Here is a 5282-nt window from a genome sequence, read left to right on the forward strand (position 1 = left end):
ACACTCCTTCACGTTTCAAACAAATATACTTTTCCTGTGCGAGATTACAACCTTGATGTGGTAATAAAACCTAGTTTCTTTTTACAAAGTAGACACAATTTATGGGTAACAACTTCTTTAATACTGTAAAGGCGACGTATCGGAAAACGTCCTTATACCGTTGTCAAGCAAGCTAATTTTTCATTGGCAGTCTCCGTGCAGTTTAATAATGTTTTGTGAGTGAGTGAGGGAGTGAGTGAGTGACGCCGATGTGAACGTTTTATAACGTCGTTAGTACATGCAGATGGTATGCTGATCAGTGCATATAAAAATAAATTACATGTTACATATACATGTACATTTGTACATCAATTAATAATGTATTGAAAAACATCATTGTGTTTAAGTCAAGATTTTCAGAAATTGGTTTTAAAATGTAAGCGACAAAAGACATTTCTATAATCATAAGAACTCTTTACTAAAGGCAGAGTCCATTGTACGACCCCGACTATATCATAAGCACATGTGTTCATGCAGCACTATCAAATAGTGATGATACCAGGTGTTCGCGAAAAGGTCAGCGTATCCTGCCCCACCGGTGGCACCCGTCACAAACACATGCAAAAGCAAGCCAGTTGTTCACCTTAAGAAGATCCGGGGTACAACAGGTCTTCAACAACCCATGATTGCTGTAAAAGGCGACTATGCTTGTTGTAAGAGGCGACTAACGGGATCGGGTGGTCAGGCTCGCTGACTTGGTTGATGCATGTCATTGTATCCCAATTGCGTAGATCTACGATGATGATGTCAATCACTGGATTGTCTGGTCCACATTCGATTATTTACAGACCGCTGACATATCGCTGGGATATTGCTGGAGTGCGGCGTTAAACAACAAACAAACAAACACAATTGTTCACCTTTACAAATACGGGTACATATGGTACAAGTTAAAATAGGGAATTCCATCGGACATACTTTTTGTCACTGATGCGTCAAATTTGGAAATGTCCTGAATGAACTTAATTGTATACGTGAGAAGAGGCATAATTCTCATGAATCTGTAATAAAAGTATCTTCAGAATTACCAATTTTACATTTATCAAATCAATATGAAATGAAAGTATCACAGTGATATTCTGGTTCAAGCGTGTGCAGCGTGTGGCACGAACGTCCACATTTCCTGCAAATGTCGAAGATCATCACACAGCGTTGTGTAAAGGATAGCCGCTGAAAGTTCCTAATCGCCGTGATATAACTGGAAAACTGCAAATCCGTGTTAGCTCACGATTTTTTATATTCTAGTGACTGTCCTATTGGTAACGTGGATATAATGCTTCAGTTTGACATAAATTACACAGGATACGAGAAAATGGCGAGCGGCGTTCCATACGAGATATGTATCGTAAATGAGTGAGTTAGTATGGTTTGACTCTGATCTTAACAATATGAACAACACGTACCGTCTTGTAACGTCTTTCTGGCATGACTAAACCAGGGAATAGAACCACCGACCTTCCGACAGACGCTCCATCCACTATATCACGAAGGCGGTCCATACTATCTTGTTATCCGCAACATATCCAACACCTCAAGTACTGTCGAAAATGCTAGAAAACTCACTTTTGCCTGTTAAAATGGATTAAATTTTTTCACAGACTGTTGTTATTGAAATATCGAGTAACTACCGATCGACCTACCCGTGGTTTGAAGTATTTCAGTCACAGGGAGTCATATCGACAAGTTTACAGGAGACAAATTCAAATGAAAACAGGTAGTTCATTTTAAGTCCAATGATGGCAGTCTGAAACGGACTATAGATTTATGCACACGTGACTCCGTTATAATGATAATAATGTAGTCTTCATAAAACATCTAATCCACACACAAAAATCATTTGGAGAAAATTCTAGATGTACATCTTCTAAAATGACAAAATGATGCTGCGTTTGTTTTGTTAACATTGCTCCCATGATGCATGTTACATTACACTTGCATAGCCATGACTATGGTACATGTACACGATATGGAGTCTGTATTGGGAAATGCATACAAGTTCTTTACACTTAAGAGAGATAGAGGGAAACCATTTATTAAGTTGGATCGAGTGAATTACCGAACTGCCTACGTTATTGGGTTTTCAATTCATACCATCAAGTCTACAGTATGACAAATAAAACACAATAGGTATGGGGTGGTCTCAAAAACCAAACTGGGACGTAAACGGATATTAGACAGCTTTGATACAGAGTGATCAGGCGTATTGTGTACAAGCTTTATGAGCAGAAGGTAATCCTGACTTGTAGTAGAATTTGGGATGAATTAAAGATACAATTAATGTTAACTGCGCTAACTATTGCTCTCCAAGAGATGGGATTTCGATACAGGGGAAAATATTCTTTATGAAACGAAAGTGCAACTCATGGAGAAAATCCGGCTGAATAAGAACCCTGTAAAGTACAGGACATATGTGCTGGCGGCACAACAAGGTCATGTTGTCTTACGTACGCCAGTCAGACATTGTGAGCTCAACCCTGTTGTGCCCATCTGGGCTAAGTGTAAAGGGTCCGTGGCAAGATATAACACAACATTCCAAAGTACCGGTTGATATACGTCATCAGTCGAGATAATTTTCTACAGAAGTCATCTGTAGAACAACAAATACTTCTGGATTCCAAAACCGCAACCTTCCAATGCTCATTCCGTTTCATAGCTCTTAACTAGTCTATCATGTTTCCAAGCAAATATAACGCAGTACATATCCTAAATTGCTACCTCAACAACGCATGTCAATTAAGTACGATAACAGCAATATTTTGAGACCACCCCCAACTCGGTGACATTTGCACCTGGGAGAATGCACAGGACGGTGTGTGACCATCACCTCAGTACAGGTGTCAGGTGATTACCTCAGGTTATAGGCCATTTCATGCATGCATGACAACACACGAATATATTTTCTAAGTCGATCATAATTTTACTTGCAACAGTAAAAACATTTAAAGGGTAATCACAATGTCAGTTAGAACAGGCTACATTAGGGCAATTTGCGTTATTTTGATATATGCCCTTATGACTCGTATATATTAAATGAAGCCAGAAAAGCAGTTTTCTAGCATTTCCGACAGTACTTTAAGTGCAACTCACTGCTAAATACCAGAGCATATATTTGTTACAATGACCTAAAAATGCATTAAGACAAACACGATTTTGGACTAAAAATGTTATGTAAAGTTACAAAGTCAATATGTGCAATGCAAAATATTACCAAACCCAAGGACAGACGGGTTAGAATTGGTCGTCCGCAAACCATGCGTGCCGTAAGAGGCGTATTTGCTTGTCGCAAGCTTTTAAGAGGCAACTAACGGGATCGGGTGGTGAGGCTCGCTGACTTGGTTGATGCATGTCATCGTATCCCAACTGTTTAGTGTGATGCTCATGGTGTAAATCACTGGATTGTCTGGTCCAAGCTCGATTATTCACAGACCGCCGTCACATAGCTGGAATATTGCTGCGTGGGTCGTTAAACAACACAAACAAACAAAGATTAGCCACACCCTCGTAGGCAATAGATCTAGACCGTCCCGTTGAGAACACCTGCACCAGCTTCAAGTCAGGCAACACGTAGAGGTCGCCCATGTAATGAAAGTCTTGGATTATGTAATATCAACATTACGTCATGCGGGAACCCGACAAGAGGGTTTAGCAAGGGCCTCACGTGTAGTTGTTCGTGTGCAAGAAGCGACTTTTCGTGTTTGTAACAGGAATTAGAACCCACGCCAGTTTATTCATCAAATATCTCCATCGTTTTGATTCGAGGTGTCATGATCCACATCACCAAAACAAGACGTTATTCTCACCACAACCTAACTATTTACGTAATAGAGTCACACCATAGTGAGTGTTTAGATGTACGCTTAACCGTCTTCAACACCTCCACCTGTCGCCGTCTCCCATCTGGTGTGTGTCGCTGTATTGAATCATCAACCAAAACATTCCCGGGAACACCATTGTTCTCGCTGTAATCCTACGAAGATATGTGTTGAACCAACTGAACATTTCATTGTGAATAATGCGTGAGTGGGTGGATGGTGGTTTACTCTAGTCACTAATATTCATGCTATATCAAGGAGAGTATATTCCATACCAGTATGGATTTTGCCAACCAGTGGTTGATAGCATGAGCAACGATCTGACATGAATAATCTCGGTGTTGATATTTACTTCTGCGCATCACTGTCGTCGCCATGTTTAATTCAATGAGTGAGTGTGTGAGTGAGTGAGTATGGTTTTTACGCCGCTTTTAGCACCATTCCAGCAATATCACGTCGGGGGACACCAGAAATGGGCTTCACATGTTGTACCCATGTCGGGAATCGAACCCGGGTCTTCGGCGTGAAGAGCGAACGCTTTAACCACTAGGCTACCCGACCGCCCCTTCATTCAATGAACCTGACTGTGAACGTGCGTGGTATATTCAAATCGCATTCGTATTAATTAATTGTAATGCGTAAAAAATATGGTTAGACATAATTAAAAAATATAGATATTCATGAAAAACAAATATAAATGTATTAATGAGATGTACATAAATAATGTAAAGCGTGACGACCATTTAAGTAGAGAGATGGCATCCTGAGATACTTTTGTTCTATATCTATAACAAAAGTTAGAATAATTCTTAAAATGTGTCCAATAATGTTTAACTTCGACAAATTGTTCAGAGCAAAGAAGCAGATGTTACATTATTGATGTAATTGCCAATGTTAATTATTTACGTCAATAAATAATATTAGTCTTTTCGAAAGTCGCAATTAACATAACGGAGTAGCTTCTCTGTTTTTATCCGAAGTTTGACCTGATAATAGTGCTTTTACGTACCATCATGTGGAAAACTTCTCACAACTGTGTCGCCTGCTTGGCTACAATTAGATGTTATAAAACTAAAATAATATTTGAAGCGGCGCTAAAAACCCAGCTCACCACTCGGTTTAACATTCCCTTGTATTCTTTAGCGTAAAAATTATTATATTCTTCATACTGACTAACTGCTTTAAGTAATAATTACACAGGCACATTATCATTTTGTTGGAGCAATTCTAACGTGAAGCAGGCCTCTGAGATACATTTAGCTAAGCTTGCGAGTATGGGGCATGGTGCTGTCAATAATCCTGTAGCGGATCCTGGTACGGTTAAGGGACACAACTCTACCCAGCAAGTTAGAGCACTGGATCACCCATGTCCACACTACTTATAGATAAACACGTCAACAAAATACGAAAACACATAATGGAAGCATTCCA

Source organism: Haliotis cracherodii, unplaced genomic scaffold (genome assembly GCF_022045235.1).
Source record: "Haliotis cracherodii isolate W230 unplaced genomic scaffold, xgHalCrac1.p SCAF_1, whole genome shotgun sequence".
Classification (NCBI taxonomy): domain Eukaryota; kingdom Metazoa; phylum Mollusca; class Gastropoda; order Lepetellida; family Haliotidae; genus Haliotis; species Haliotis cracherodii.